The sequence below is a fragment of the Dendrobates tinctorius genome, unplaced genomic scaffold (genome assembly GCF_039654945.1).
Source record: "Dendrobates tinctorius isolate UK_male_01 unplaced genomic scaffold, ASM3965494v1 ptg000156l, whole genome shotgun sequence".
Classification (NCBI taxonomy): Eukaryota; Metazoa; Chordata; class Amphibia; order Anura; family Dendrobatidae; genus Dendrobates; species Dendrobates tinctorius.
The window spans coordinates 23,325,631-23,343,276 of NW_027361823.1; positions in this window are offsets into that span (position 1 = coordinate 23,325,631).

A 17,646-nucleotide genomic window follows, 5' to 3' on the forward strand; every position below is an offset into this window, starting at 1 on the left:
TCGTGCCACGCAGGGCCAGTCACATATCATGACACATAGCTAGTGTTGTGGTATCATACAGAGTCCAGACAGTTATGGCCTTGCTGTGTCCACACTTCCTTTTATGGAGCTCTCAATTATCAGGTAGATGAATTACTTCCTAGACCATCCTCCCTAGACCATCATTAAAAAATGCATGCGTACAGAACGCATGTGCGTACGCATGTGTTCCCATAGGCAGTAATGCGTCTATTTGACGCACTCATCCGCATGCGCATGACTGCGCATATTTGCTGGATTTTTGCCATTTAAAAAATCCAAAATGATGCGTTCGCTCGACACCGCCGCACACCGAAAAACAACGCATGCGTACGCTGACGCATGCGAACTGATGCAAATACATGCACCAGCGTACACTATGTTAAAGATAGGGAAACATGATGCATGCTGATTGCTGCGGATGAAACGCTGAGCAAACAGATGCTAATGTGAAACCAGCCTGAGATTGTGCTGCTGCTGATGATGATGAAAGGGAGAGTGAACCGCAAACAGAGAAGACATCGAGCTTGAGTTATTATATCTGTCACAGGGTCCTTCTCCGATACCACACAATCAACAGAGCGAGGGAAGTGTGAACAATCCCAGGACCTTTATTATAGGCAAAACTAAAAGGTCCATAAACAATCCACCACACTGAGGATACAATAGTCCAGAACACGAATGCAGTTCAGTAACAGGATGAATGTCCAAGGAGATGAGAGTCCAATAGTCCAGCAGACAGTGGATAAAATGGGTCCATATGCTTCCCCTCCTCTCTGACGTGCTGTCTTCACACGATCATCACCACACAAGGTCTTACTTGTACAGCTCCTGTCCTCCCCAGCCCGCTCCTTATGTCCAGGGGTAGTCAGAAAGGTTGGGGTGGTTTTCAGGCCTACCAGACCTGACAAAGGTGCCTTGGGGATTAAAGCACTACAGGGGGTTCATCAAGAGGCATAGATACAGTCAGGCTGCAGACAGTAAGTGAGATAATTCAATTCTCAGACTTTTGGAATGTAATTGAGACTCTAGACAATATGGGGAATTCACAGAATGATACAGAGCAACAAGAGAACACTATGGAAATCCATAACATATAAATAGACACAAAATGATACCCACATAACATATCACACCATCACAATATCTAACATCATATTATTAGTAAAAATCACCAGACGCTCCTAATCATATACCCTACTTTGTCAGTGACGTTCAGACAGCAGAGGGAGTGGCGCGAACTAACTATGTCACTGACAGGACCAGGCAAACAGCAGCGAGCAGCGGTGGAACGGGGACAGGTGATTATCTCAGGTGCCGGGTGCTGAGTCTGCGGCGACACTGGCACCTGGCCCCCAGCAACGGAGAGATGAGTATATCATTTTTTTTAAATGGCAGCAGCAGCTGCAGCATGTGGGGCATAACCTATGGAGCATTTTATGGAGCATTTCATGGTGCATAATCTATGGAACATCTTATGGGGGCATAATCTATGGAGCATCTTATGGGGGCATAATCTATGGAGCATCTTATGGGGGCATAATCTATGGAGCATCTTATGGGGGCATAATCTATGGAATATCTTATGGGGCATAATCTATGGAGCATTTTATGGGGGCATAATCTATGGAGCATTTTATGGGGGGATAATGTATGGGGCATAATCTATGGAGCATCTTATGAGGCATAATCTATGGAGCATCTTATGGGGGCATAATGTATGGAGAATCTTATGGGGCATAATCTATGGAGCAGCATATGGGGCATAATCTATGGAGCATTTTATGGGGGCATAATCTATGGAGCAGCATATGGGGGCATAATCTATGGAGCAGCATATGGGGCATAATCTATGGAGCATTTTATGGAGCATAATCTATGGGGCATTTTATAGGAGCATAATCTATGGAGCATTTTATGGGGCATAATCTATGGAGCATTTTATGGGGGCATAATCTATGGAGCATTTTATGGGGGCATAATCTATGGAACATCTTATGGAGCATCTTGTGGGGGCATAATCTATGGAGCATCTTATGGGGCCATAATCTATGGAGCATTTTATGGGGCCATAATCTATGGAGCATTTTATGGGGCCATAATCTATGGAGCATTTTATGGGGCCATAATCTATGGAGCAATTTATTGGGGCAAAATCTATGGAGCAACTTATGGGGCATAATCTATGGAGCATCTCATGGTGGCATAATCTATGGAGCATCTTATGGGGCATAATCTATGGAGCATTTAATGGGACCATAACCTTTATGGAGCAGCATATGGGGCATATTATCCTATGGAGCATCTTATGGGGCCATTATTAACTTTTGCTCAGCATTATATGGGGTGTATTTTGTATGGAGCATCTTATGGGGCCATCATGAACTGTATGGAGCATTATATGGGGATCCTGATTCAATATGGATATTCAAAAACATTTAACCTACTGATGTCTCAATTAATTTCACTTTAATTGGTATCTATTTTTATTTTTTAAATTTACCAGTAGCTGCTGCATTTTCCACCCTAGGCTTATACGCGAGTCAATAAGTTTTCCCAGTTTTTTGTGGCAAAATTAGGGGCGTCGGCTTATACACGGGTATATACAGTACATAGATGCACCAAATGTGATTATAATAAATTACTAATAAAATAAATATATATATTAAATATATAGTATTGATTTGCTCATATGGGATAAATAAGCTTATGACAAGGTAATCAGTGTCTAACCTCAATGATCTATACTCCAAAAGTGACCAAGATTCGAAGTGGAATTCACAAGGCAAATGGAGATTACAGATGAGGGAACTTGTTCGTCAAACATTCGCCAATCTCAAACTCAGCACAAATGTAGTTCATTCGGATTTGTGTTCGGATTCCTGAGCATTTTTCCTAAAAATCTACAAAACTCGGGCAAAGTTCGGTAAATGACCGAGTTCACTAATGGCTCTATCAGACGTTTCCGGTTGTAGCATGTGCCGCAAAACATTCCTCACACATGCAGACTGACACATGGATGACATCCCTGTGTCATCATTGTGACACGTGCCGGCAACTGTTAATCAGCGGTACTGTTTGCGCTGTTCTCCAGCGCCAAGTGCTGAAGTGAAGACAGCTCACATCACAGTACCTTGCTTGTGTTGCGACTAGCACTAGCAGGGGACAATGTTGAGAGTTGTTTTCAACTATTAACAGCGAGAGCAGGTGGCGGCTGATGGGAGTATTCATCAGCCACCGCCGGCACTATAAATAAAGAACTATAAAAAAATAGCATGGGGTTCCCCTGTTTTTTTGATAACCAGCCAGGCAAAACTGACAGCTGCAGGCTGCATCCCTCTGCAGTCATCTTCAGCAATGCTGGTTAGCTTCAGCAATGCTATACAGAGGAGTCCCCACACCATATTTTTTAATTATTTAAGTAAATAATTTAAAAACTAGAGTGGGGTTCCTCCCATTTTTGACAACCAGCCAAGATAAAGCAGACAGATGGGTGCTGGTATTCTCAGGCAGGTAAGGGGATATGGATATTGCCCCTCCAGCCTAAAAATAGCAGCCCGCTTCCACCCAGAAAAGGCACATCTAATAGTTTCACCAACTCTGGTGCTTTGCCCGGCTCTTCCCACTTGTCCTGTTGCAGTGGCTAGTAGGGTTCATATTTGATTGATTGGGTTGATTTCACCTTTATTTTATCCGGTGACATCAAGCCCACGGGTTAGTAATGAAGAGGTGTCTATGAGACAACCATTCATTACTAATCTTATAATCTTATATCTTATAAACCCCATGTTTCTTCCTTGAAAAGGAAGCCTCTATGCAGTCCGAGTAATGCATGTTATGGAGCTGAGGATGTTTTCCACAAATTCAGTGAATTTCCTGCAAAAAACACAAAGTGTGGGTGTATACGGGTAACATGGTCTAAAACTTTCCTGTGTTTCATCGGAGTATTGAGCCCAGCCACGTTCCAAGATAACAATATGAAAGTGTCTACATTAATGTGATGAGCTATAGTATTAGTCAGCCATATTAGCCTATGCCACATTGAGGCCATGAAAGAGTAATATCAGAGAAGAAACAACTGGGCAAAAGTCTGCTCCAGCAAGCAAACCCTAACACCCACAAAAACAAAAAAAAATCGTGCCTAGGGAGAAAGAGCCCAAAACATTAGCATTTTGTCCTGAAAATTAAGTTACTTAAAAATAACAGGGTGAGGGCGGGCATTGGATTCTGGAGTTGGAGGTCCAAGTCTGTGGGCTCGTTCGACTACGATGGGGCCAGGTCGGTCAGGCAAATTAAGTGCTCGTGGAAGCCAGGAGGAAGTAAAGTGGTGGAGATCCTTTACCGACTCGGGAACGCCGATGACGAGGAGATTTTTTCGGCGGCTCCGGTTTTCCAGATCATCGAATTTTCTTGAAGCTGCTCTACCACATGGTCCTTATCTTTAAGCTGAGCAGCATAGGACTGTACATGGTCCTCCAAATCACTGATCCGCTATTCTGCTGCCAAAATTTTGGTGGAATGGTTGGACAACTGGGATGTGATCGGGTCCATTGAGGCTTGCATCTATTTTTGGCATAAGTTGCTTTGTGATAGAGTCAGCAGTGGTTTGTAGGGATTCTTTAGACATGACAGAGTTGGAATCTGGTGATTCAGGAGAAGGTTTGGCGGCCTGTGCCCTGGTTTTAGTAGCCTTGGGGCTACTGGGATTTACAAATTTTTCCATGTAGATGGAGAGGAATAGAAAATGAATAGAAATGCACTTGTAAGGAGAGGAGAGATGTCTCAGTCGAGATTTAAGTGCAAGAACCTACATAAGGCTACTTTCACACTTGCGTTTTTTGCGCTGCGTTTTTTGTGCATACAAATGCATTAAAAAAATGCATGCAAATGCTGCATTTTTTTCCAGCATTTTTTGTGCGCATGAAGAAAAAAAACGCAGCGTTTGTATGCGTTTGCATGCGTTTTCTATGCGTTTTCAATGCGTTTGCGTTTTTTTGGACATTGTTTGTCTTCCCACAAAAAGAAATCTAGATAACAATCTTGCAACACACACCACCAATGGGACATCAGTGGCGGTGTGGTATGGTAATATATAGACCATGCCTACAGCCGTATTCTTCACATTTGCTTGATTTTTCTCGTGTCAACATGGATCTGCGCTGGAAGAGTTTTCACTTCAACTTGGATTTGGACATCGCGATGGCTAGGGCATATGCAATTGCTTGCCATGAACCAAGGAAGAGAGAGAGACAGCGAAGACGGCAGCGACGGCGTTTGTGGATACATCCCATTGTTGAACTCCGGGAGAGCCGTGGGGCGTACCACACCCTCTACAGGGAGCTACAGGCAAACCCGGAGAAATTTACAGATTATATCCGGATGTCCCAAGAAAGTTTCAGGGATTTGCTTGCTCGTGTCCAAGAATCCATCCAGAGACAGGACACACAGCTCCGTCGTGCGATTCCTTCTGAGGAACGGCTCCTGGTGACATTACGGTATGTAATATTTAAAAACCAAGGGGGGGTGTCTGCAATTTTCGTGAATGTACTAATTTTTTTTTATTGTTTTAAAAAACCATATACAGAAATATTAATTTTACTACTTTCTCTGTTTCGCAGATTCCTGGCAACTGAAGAGACCCTATCTTCACTACACTTCCTGTACTGTATTGGAATCTCCACCTTGTCTGGAATTGTTGCGGACACCTGCCGGGCTCTCTGGAACGTTCTTTGTCCAGAATTTATGCCCCTGCCCACCGCTGAAAAGTGGATGGAAATTGCTGACAAATTCTGGACAGTATGCAATTTCCCCAACTGTTTGGGAGTGGTGGATGGGAAACACATACGGATCATCAAACCCAAAAGAACTGGATCGGAGTATTATAATTACAAAAAGTACTTTTCAACAGTACTCATGGCCATTGCGGATGCCGGATGTATGTTTGTAGCAGTGGACATTGGAGCATTTGGCCGTGGTAATGACTCCCAGGCTTTTAAAAACTCAGACATGGGCCGGAGGTTGTATGGCAACAAATTTAATTTCCCCATGCCACGGCCTCTTCCACACACCGAAGCTCCGCCACTGCCCTTTGTAATGGTTGGGGATGAGGCTTTTCAAATGTGCGCAAACCTACTGAAACCCTACTCCAGCCGTGACTTGGACCACACCAAAAAAATCTTTAATTACAGGTTGACCAGGGCCAGAAGAACTGTAGAGTGTGCTTTTGCGATTCTTGTCTCCAGATGGCGAATTCTCGGCACAGCCATTAATCTTAAACTTGAAACAGTAGATGAGGTGGTGAAGGCGTGTGTGGTTCTACATAATTTTGTCATGGCTAAAGAGCACCCGACCTTTGAACTCGATGATGCTGTTCCTAACCCATTGCCTGAATTCACTCAGCACCCTCTCAGGTCATCCGTTGAAGTTGGCCAAATGAGGAACCAATTTGCGGCCTACTTTATCTCTGATGTAGGACGGGTGCACTGGCAAGATGAAATGGTGTAAAAATAAACAACTTCCCATGTATACCTTTGAATTAATGATATTCTCACACCTGGGCACATACGAGTTAAACTGCAGCATCGCTAGTTTTCGTGAAATATATTGGTACGAAGCGACGCTGCAGGTTAAAAATCATATGTGTATTAACCTGCCCATGATTGATAAATAGCTATGATACTAGGCCTGGGTATTGGCGATATGACGTGTATTTTACCCATCAGTTGATTGAACACCCACTTAATAAGAGTATGTTGTTAATTACAAGGTATATCTATCATCCCCCTGGCCTAGTATAACAATAAGTGAAATGAGGATGGTAAAAACAGCTCATCCTCAAAACACTTAATGACACCTTGCAAAGTTGAAGGCGCATTGTGTGCACGGCGCAGTGTGTGTAGGCGGCGCAAAAAATATTAATCAAACTTTGTTATGGTAAACCAGAAATTCAAATTTATTTTTAAACAAAAAAATTATAAAAAACTTTATTTTTTTCGGCGTTTGGTGGCAGATGGTTGCAAGTTGGGGGTGTGCAGTGAAGATGAACAGCTTATAGTGGATGAAGGTGTTCTAGGGGAAGGTGCAGCAAAACTTGTGGGGGAAGGGAGGCCAGTGATGGGAATGGAACTAGACACACTAGGAGGAGAGGACAGAGGTTCAGCGACAGTGGTCCCAAGTGTTTTTTGTCTCCTTAAACTGGCCTGCCTGGACCTCCTTGGGCCCAATGCCCGCCTTGATTGTTGGCCCCGCCTGGAACTTGGGGCAAATAAGGAATGTAGGTCTCCCGTCTGCTGCTGTGCCTGCTGCTGTGGCTGCTGCTGATGCTCTGTGGTGGCGGTGGCAGTGCTTGTCCTTGCAGGAGGACTGGTGGCGGCAGTGATGGTCCATGTTTGTGGAGTGGTGGTGGCAGGGCTAGTACATGTTATAGTGCTGGCGGCAGGGCTGTTCCACGTTTGAGGAGTGGTCACGGTGGCTGTGCTCCAAGCATGCATGGGGGTGGCAGTGGTGCTCCAGACAGGAGCAGCGATTGCCATGGTGGTGTTGGTGAAGTGACCAGCAGCACTCAGACTTGCGGTGGTGTAATCGTGGGTGTCCTGGCTTTGAATAGAGGTGTCCGTGCAGTGGTATGCAGCACAAGTCGGTAGTGAGGTGAAGCGAGTCAATGGTGGCACAGTTGGAAATGACACCACTGACTGCTGCCCATACCGATTATGCTGCATAGCCTGCAAGAAAGCATTTTTGCAGGCCTGCAGCACACTCAGCTGTTCCTCAGGACTAAGGTGTTCCGCCATGCCCTTTTCAATTTTACTAAAAAAATGGTGCGCTGGTCTGTTGAGGTCGGCCTCCAGACGGTCAAGGCGCTGTTCGACAGAGTGGAAGCGGTGTTCCATGTGGTTAAAACCACGTTCCATTAGTGAAAAACCGCTTTCCACTCTGTCTGACAGCGACTTGAGGCTGGCATTAAAGGCCTCGCTCAAGTGCATAAACTCGGGCAAGACATTCCTGTCCAAGGCCCTCTGCTGCTGGCGGGTAGTGCCCGCATAACCAGTGGCAGAGACCTGGGACAGGGAAATACCTGATTGACCAGCTTCCTGGTCAGCAGCTGTCCGTGTTGCAGACGTGCAAGGTGCTTCCTGGCTGTCGGATGGCTGAGACGGGTCCGAGGTCGTCTGATGAAGGACCGCTCCAGGGCCAGGTTGCAGGGTGCTGCTCCAGGTGCTGTTGAAGAAAGGAAAAACATTACTATCATGCATTTACAAGAAGCATCAGCTATGGAATAGAAAAACCCAGATTAATAAAAATAAAACCCCAAAAATTATAATACTTACGCTCTAGTCGCAAGGACCAGTCTTAGGAACTGCAAAGCTTGATAGTACCGGTATTTTGTTCTGGTCCTTGCTGCTGAACCACTGCGAACCTGCCCCACAGCACGAACATCAGTGTTGAAGCGGTCCTTGATCGAGCGCCAACGTGTTCGGACTTTGTTCACTGTTGGAAAAACAAACAACATTTAACAATTGTGTATGATGCACGATATATGCTATCACTAAACCCAACAGTGCCATCACGAACAAGAGTCAATGCGGCACAATACAGCAAAACAATACCCAAAGCAGTCACTGTTGAGCCAGATGACACTGTTGGGTTTCCTGCTAGAATATATCTAGCACTAACCACAACAGTGCCATCAAGGACAATAGTCACTGCGGCCCAATACAGCAATACAATACCCAAAGCAGTCACTGTTGAGCCAGATGACAATGTTGGGTTTCCTGCTAGAATATATCTAGCACAAAACACAACAGTGCCATCAAGGACAATAGTCACTGCGGCGTAACAGAGCAGGGAAATACTTATTAAACGCCTTTTTGGAGGTTGCAGTGGCGCTGTCCCAGCCATCCATCAACGCTGCGGCCACCTCATTCCATAGCCGCCGGGTCACCACATTGTCCTTGTACAGCCGGTCACGGCTGTCCCACAACGGGGGCACGCTCCTGGACCAGGCGGATAAGGTGCTCATTAACCAGGTAGACGTCTTCATCCTGTTGTGGAACCTAGACAAAAAACATTCATTAGAATATTCAAATTTTGTGTGAATAAAAAGTTAAAAAAGATCCAGAAAAGAGGAAAGATAGAAGATAAAAAAAATAAAGGACATTACAAATCATTTGATACTTACATTCCGTATCACCACCGGGACTTGGCTTGGCTGCTCATGCTGTTCGCCCTCATTAGTCGCGTCCGCTGAAGATGACGATGTCTGAAAAAAAAACAACAAACGTTAGAGATTTTGAGAAGCAGCAGATATACTTACCAAACGCACGGAAATAATCACCTCACGGTCTGCTTGCGCCAGTTCCTGCTGGGATGGTGAATATTCAGATTCCGAAAACATACTGCATGTAAAAATAATACAAAGCATTAGTACATATCCAATTTAAAAGGACAGGCATACATTTTTAGATGTAATAATACTCACATTCTTGCCGCTGAAGCTGGAATTGAAAACGGTGTCTTCTTTTGCAGTCTGTCTGCTCTCCAGGCTGTCTCTGTAGTTGTGGTACAGTTCTGGCAGACACCTACTTTTATACAGACATGAAGTTTTTGTAGTTGGGGTTTTTTATAACTTGTCTAACCAATGGACACCTAAAAAACGCATGAGCAGAAAAAACCCATACCTGCGCATGCCAATGCGCACGTATGCGCACCCATAGACAATAATGTTAATTTTTTGCGCAAAACGTGCGCATACGTGTGCATGCGTCTTTTTTAAGCGGTTGGGCGGACCAAAAAATGCAACATGTAGCATCTGGAAATTATGGACGCACATCTTAAAAAAACGCAGCGCACGAAAAACGCATACGTGCGCATGCAAATGCGCACGTATGCGCACCCATGTTAAATATAGGTAAAAACGCATGCGCACGTATGCACAAAAACTCAGCGCAAAAAAACGCAAATGTGAAACCAGGCTAACTAAGTAATTTAGGTAGGACATCATAGAGAAGTGGTCCCGAGGAGATCCAAGATGGTTTAAGGGATACGGACTACTCAGAAGATCATAAAGGAAGACAGGCTGAAAAGGGTCCCAGTTGGGCCGGTATCCACAGCAGTTTAGAAGACGAGCTCTTAAGAGAGGCGTCTGTGTAGAAAAGAGAGCACTGAGTGCTATTCAGCAGTGGTATCCGGAGTGGTAGTATATTGCAGCCTGTATCAGTACGTTATTTTAGTTATGAGCAGTAGATGGCAGCAGAGCACCAACTTAACTGATATGTTGGATGAAATAGTAAATCTGGGATCAGGTGGCTTTTGGAGTAGATAGTCTCCTGCTTTATATGTGTCCCTTTGGGGGCGAGGGGGTGTGTGGGGGGTCAAGAAAGTTCTGTCCCGGTAGGCACCCCCACCAAAGGAAACACAGCCCCCCCGGAAATCACACAGAATCTGATCAACAACCTTCCCTCTCTCCCTCCCCAGGTGCAACAAGCATCAGCAGGTAAGACAGCAGATGGGTAGGGAGAGGTCTGGTCCTGGGGGTATATTACTGCCTGCAGGGTCTTCACCACAGATGCAGCGGGGCGGCCCCCCGTGATGGATGATGGTGGCAGACCTCCTTAAATGCTATGTGCTGGAGGCTCCCAGAAGTTCACCCGCCCCTCAACAGGGCCTCCGCCGTAGGTATGTCACAGGTGGATGGAGGGGAAGGAGTGCAGGGACCATCCCCAGCCACAGGAGAAACTTTTTACTGCAGGGGGACCATGATTCAGGCCCTATAGTAGGCCACACATCGAAAAGGCTGTGTAGGCAATCTCAGGCTGGAGAAGTTGGTTTAAAACTGCTGCTTTCTGGTCTCCCGGGCACTGGGCACCCACCAGAGCAGAGCAGGATGGTTAATGAAGCACTATTAAGGGTGGATGGCACGGATTGACTCCTCTGGATGTGAAGTTCCCTCAGGTGTGTCTGATTCCTGCAGCGGCCATCTTGGAACTCCATTCTGTGATTTATGATGATTTATGATTTATTTGTTGTTAAGACGGGGGGATATGACGTGCCCTGTGTTGCTACTTGCACACCTGGCTGTAGCGCTCTATCTTTTCTACGTTCCAGGCTGGAGCGAATAAATTCCGGACATGAGCGTGGTGACGTGAGTGCATGCGCACCTGCCTGCAGGCTGGCTTGTGTTCCTGTTTGGAACGTACAGCCTCTTACCACTAGGCTTGCGTTGTGGACTGAAGCGTACTTCTGGACATGCATATAATAGTTTCAGGGTGGAACGTACAGCCTCTAACCACTAGACTTGCATTCCGGATATGAGTACAATAGTGCCAGCTCGCAGTGACGTGCTTCAGGTAACATACCTCTGCTTTCATCCGGAGTTATTTTGGCGCTCCAGTGACCAACACATGGCAGCATACAAAGTCAAAATTGACAGGTACCGAATACATTTTTAGACGTCATTTTTTTTGCAGACTAGGTTCTTAAAGGTTTATCAACCCCCTACCTCTGTAAACATTTTGTCTAAATGTTGGGGGAGGAATAACCTCTCATATGCCATATATAAGAGAGGGACGCCATTGAATATCCTATTTGTTGTTATCAAATTCTGTGCCGTATTAGCACACCCTTGGGGCTATGTGTCATGTATTTGCAGGTACGCAGATCTTTTCTGCAGTTCAGCTGATTTGAAAGATTGTTTTCCTTCTGCTAGAACCAATAGGTCTGCAGGATTTCCAAGGGACAGCCGCCGAGGAGCAGGAGCGCCATATCCCCTGACAAGTAGGGTGCCAACCTCTGCTGTCTAGGCTGGTGCTCAGTTATCTGGAGACAGTTTAGGGTCACATTGGGGTTTTTTATATATTTTTATATCAACTTGTTCTATCTGTTTATATCACTACTAGATGGTGGCCCAATTCTAACGCATCGGGTATGCTAGTCTCTCTCGCTCTCTCTCTCCCCCCCCCCAACCCCGCACAACTCCCGATGGAGGCGTGTGTCATTCGAATGCGCTGATTGGTCGCGGCCGGCCGGCCGCGACCAATCAGTGCAGTGGGATTTCCGTTACAGACAGACAGAGTTAGACAATTATATAGTAGACTAGATTATGGCCCGATGCTATCGCATCGGGAGGATGCGATAGCATCACACCTCTTGCCATGTTAACCCTCAACACACACACTCCTCAACACACACTCCTCTCACCTTTCACCATCTCCACTCACTCTTTCACTCCACATAGACCCCTTCTCTCACTCCGTCTCTCATACTCACGCCGTCATCGCCGCTGCTCCACGATCCCCGACATCTTCTTCCGCCGGCGCCATCCTGGATCCAGACGTTGTCCACGCCGGCGACATGTTCTTGCGGCGACGCCATCTTGAGTATCGTGAAATCCCGCGATAGTCAAGATAGCGTCGCCGGAAGAAAATGTCGCCGGCGTGGACGACGTCGGGATCCAAAATGGCGTCGGCGAAATCTCGCGAGTTTTCGCCAACGCCATTTTGGATCCCGATGTCGTCCTCGCCGGCGACATGTTCTTGCGGCGACGCCATCTTGACTATCGCGGGATTTCGCCGATCCAAAATGGCGTCGCCGCAAGAACATGTCGCCGGCGTGGACGACATCGGGATCCAAAATGGCGTCGGCGTAATCTCGGGAGATTTCGCCGATGCCATCTTTTTGGATCCCGAGTCGTCCACGCCAGCGACATGTTCTTGCGGTGACGCCATCTTGAATCTCGCGGGATTTCACGAAATCCAAGATGGCGTCGCCGCAAGAACATGTCGGCGGCCTGGAGAACGTCTGGATCCAGGATCGCGGCGGCGGAGGAAGATGTCGGGGCAGCGACGATGACGGTGTGAGTATGAGAAACGGAGTGAGAGAAAGGAACGTATGTGGAGTGAAAGAGTGAGTGGACGTGAGTGGAGGTGAAAGGTGAGAGGAGTGTGTGTTGAGGCGGTGTGGTGTGTTGAGGGTTAACATGTGCGTGTGTGTGTGTGGTGACGTCACCGGTTACAACTGGACGGAAGTTGTTACAACTGGAAGCTGCTTAGGGCATTTATTATTATAGATGATGCATCTAGATACACAATCTTTTGACTATCCATGTGGACATGCCATTTTTTAATGCAATTTACAATTGCTGCCACTTTTGGAAGCCTGGTTTACGTAGTGGTTAGTCAGTTTGGCACCCACTAATTATTGGTTGTGTTTGATTGACGTCATCACACATCTAGGGCTTTATAGGGCCGTTAAGGAGCAGGGTCGCCAGTTATGTTTATATTTGCAGGGTGCCAACCTCCGCTGGTAGGCAGGCAACAGGATAGGCATTATATCTATAGGGTTACTTAGTGTGCACCTTTTTGTCATTGTGGTGTTTATTTTTATTAGTCTTTTTAATCTATTTAATAAAAGTTAATTTTTACATTTATCCTTTTTTGAGGTTTTTTTTACAGTGACTTTGAGCATGGCACAGGTTGTGTGGCACAAAATCATTGTAAGTTCCTGCTACGTTACACAGCAGCAGAAATAAAGTGAATAGGGTCACATTACGTCCCCTACATACCTCGACAAGTAATTGAAAACATTTTAACTTGTCAGATCACTGCAGGGCTCATAATGTGACACTAATCACTAGCATCATCCAGAGGCTGATGGGCCCAAATGTAAAATTTGGACGTGGGTCCCCCTGCACACTGGTCAGACGTATGGGGTACTGTAGTATTCTAAATCCTTTCAAGACATATGCCCTCGCCCCCATCCTTATATAGTAATATCCCCCCATACTGGTGTACATGTTCCAACATCCTTGTGTCCTCCATTCTGCCTCTGCATAGAAAAAAAATTCTACTCATCTTCCTCCAATCCCTTGAGGTGCGGTGTCCTTGTCTGTCCGGGTGCAAAGGCCGGCTGCTGACATTGGCGTGCCAGCTATGGTGAGATGACATTGCTGCCATGTGATGCCAATGCCTGGCACACCAACATCCGATGCTGGCCTCTGATTTGCCAGCAAAGTGTATTGCAGTGCAGGAACTCAGTGAGTCTCTGCGCCACAACACACTTCAGCTAATTGTGCATCCTCAAACATCCATCCAGCTGAAGTAGGAGTTGGTGTCAGCGGACCCCCCTCCAACACAGTTACGGTTTCAGAGAGTACGTTGTGCACCTGGGTAATGTAGTGGACATGTGACAGCTCTATCACCATTGTGGATGTGGTGTGAGGGATAGTGATTGGAGCTGCACTGCCATAGATAATAGGATCACTGCTCTCAGGTCTAATGCTGGAACGAATGATAGTATCTGCCCCAGCACTGACCACTAACAGCCAATGATTGTGTATAAGGTGGGCGGAGGGCAGTGTTGGACCCTTAGATCAGGCAGTACTAGCTCTGGCTGTGAGTTTAGGGAAAAAAAGCACAGGGAGTTGTCTAGTCTAGAGAGCAGCATGTAAGCAAACTGGGTGCAGGCAATGAAGTGAAATTCGGAAGGCACGTAAGTTAGGATCAAAACAAAATTTACAGGGATGTAATAAATTACCATAGAGCACAGAAAATCTTAAAAATTGGATTTTATTACGGGACAGCATCTTTAAATTGGTGCCAGATGGAATTTTGTTGTTGACATTGGCAAATGGAATTTTCTTGTCATTGCCAGATGGAATAAGGCCGTGGTTGTTCTTGCCAGAAGGAATTTTGATGTTGCCAGGTGGAATTGTGCGGTTGTCGTTGTGCCAGGCTGAATTAGGTGGATGTCCTTGTGCCAAGTGGAAATACGTGTTTGTCGTTGTGCCAGGAGGAATTGGGCAGATGTTGTTGTGCCAGGTGGAATTGGGTGGTTGTGGTTGTGCCAGATGGAATTGGGCGGTTGTCGTTATGCCAGGTGGAATTGGGCGGTTTTCCTTATGCCAGGTGGAAATGGGTGACAGCCGTTGTGCCAGATGGAACTGATTTATTGTCGTTGTGCCAGGGGGAATTGGGCGGTTGTCTTTGTAACAGGTGGAATAGGGTTGTTGTGGTTGCTCCAGGTGGAATTGGGCTGCTGTTGCTGTGCCAGGTGGAATCGGCTGGTTGTCATTGTGCCAGGTGTAATTGGGGCGGATGTTGTTGTGCCAGGTGAAATTGGGCAGATGTTGTTGTGCCAGGTGGAATCGGCTTGTTGTTGTTGTATCAGATGGAATCTGGGCGGCTGTTGCTGTGCCAGGTGGAATCGGCTGGTTGTCATTATACCAGGTGGAATTGGGTGGCTGTTGTTGTGCGAGGTGGAACCGGCTGGTTGTCATTGTGTCAGATGGAATTGGGCTGCTGTTGCTGTGCCAGGTGGAATTGGCTGGTTGTTACTGTGCCAGGTGGAATTGGGGCGGATGTTGTTGTGCCAGGTGGAATTGGGGCGGATGTTGCTTTTTCAGGTGGAATTGGAGCGGATGTTGCTGTGCCAGGTGGAATTGGGGCAGATGTTGTTGTGCCAGGTGGAACTGGGGCGGATGGTGTTGTGCCAGGTGGAATCGGCTGGTTGTCACTGTGCCAGGTGGAATTTGGGCGCATGTTGCTGTGTCAGGTGGAAATGGGGCGGATGTTTCTGTGCCAGGTGGAATCAGCTGGTTGTCACTGTGCCAGGTGGAATTGGGGCGGATGTTGCTGTGCCAGGTGGAATTGGGGCGGATGTTGCTGTGCCAGATGGAATTAGGGTGGATGTTGTGCCAGGTGGAAATGTTGCGGAGGTTGTTGTGCCAGGTGGAATTGGAGCAGATGTTGCAGTGCCAGATGGAATTGGGGCGGATGTTGTGCCAGATGGAATTGGGGCGGATGTTGCTGTGCCAGGTGAATTTGGCTGGTTGTCACTGTGCCAGGTGGAATTGGGGCGGATGTTGCTGTGCCAGGTGGAATCAGCTGGTTGTCATTGTGCCAGGTGGAATTGGGGCAGATGTTGCTGTGCCAGGTGGAATCGGCTGGTGTCGCTGTGCCAGGAGGAATTTCGGCGGATGTTGTTGTGCCAGGTGGAATCAGATGGTTGTCGCTGTGCCAGGTGGAATTGAGGCGGATGTTGTTGTGCCAGATGGAATTGGGGCAGATGTTGTTGTGCCAGATGGAATTGGGGCAGATGTTGTTGTGCCAGATGGAATCGGCTGGTTGTTACTGTGCAAGGTGGAATTGGGGCGGATGTTGTCGTGCCAGGTGGAATTGAGGCGGATGTTACTGTGCCAGGTGGAATTGGCTGGTTGTCACTGTGCCAGGTGGAATTGGGGCGGATGTTGCTGTACAAGGTGGAATTGGGGCGGATGTTGTTGTGCCAGGTGGAATTGGGGCGGATGTTGCTGTGCCAGGTGGAATTGGCTGGTTGTCACTGTGCCAGGTGGAATTGGGGCAGATGTTGTTGTGCCAGGTGGAATTGAGGCGGAAGTTGCTGTGCCAGGTGGAATTGGCTGGTTGTCACTGTGCCAGGTGGAATTGGGGCGGATGTTGCTGTGCCAGGTGGAATCGGTTGGTTCTCATTGTGCCAGGTGGAGTTGGAGCGGTCGTTGTTGTGCCAGATGGAATCAGCTGGTTGTCACTGTGCCAGGTGGAATTGGGGCGGATGTTGTTGTGCCAGATGGAATTGGGGCAGATGTTGTGCCAGATGGAATCGGCTGGTTGTCACTGTGCCAGGTGGAATTGGGTCGGATGTTGCTGTGCCAGATGGAATTGGGGCGGATGTGGTTGTGCCAGGTGGAATTGGGGCGGATGTTGCTGTGCCAGGTGGAATTGGCTGGTTATCACTGTGCCAAGTGGAATTGGGGCGGATGTTGCTGTGCAAGGTGGAATTGGGGCGGATGTTGTTGTGCCAGGTGGAATTGGGACGGATGTTGCTGTGCCAGGTGGAATTAGCTGGTTGTCACTGTGCCAGGTGAAATTGGGGCGGATGATGCTGTGCAAGGTGGAATCGGCTGGTTGTCACTGTGCCAGGTGGAATTGGGGCGGATGTTGCTGTGTCAGATGGAATTCGGGCAGATGTTGTTGTGCCAGGTGGAATTGGGGCGGATGTTGTTGTGCCAGATGGAATCGGCTGGTTGTCACTGTGCCAGGTGGAATTGGGGCGGATGTTGCTGTGCCAGATGGAATTGGGGCGGATGTTGTTGTGCCAGGTGGAATTGGGGCAGATGTTGCTGTGCCAGGTGGAATTGGGGCGGATGATGCTGTGCAAGGTGGAATCGGCTGGTTGTCATTGTGCCATGGTGGAGTTGGAGCGGTTGTTGTTGTGCCAGGTGGAATCGGCTGGTTGACATTATGCCAGGTGGAATTGGGGCGGATGTTGCTGTGCCAGGTGGAATCGGCTGGTTGTCGCTGTGCCAGGTGGAATTCGGCGTTAGCTTTTGTTGCTAGATGGAAGTTTCTTTGCTATATAAGGTGGAGATATAACAAATAATAATGTTAAAGCACATTCGAATCACAAGAAACTGATGAGTTATCCTTAGGACCTATCCCCAAAAATCAGCTGTAATAAGCTGTTCTAGGACCTGATCTACATTGTCTGATGATGACCGCTATTCACTGAATATTGGAACTCTATTCAATGTGTTTATACCCGCCAGAGCTTATATTAGCTGTTCAGGGGGGCAGGGTGTTGGACCCCCACTAATCTGATATTGATGATCTATACCAA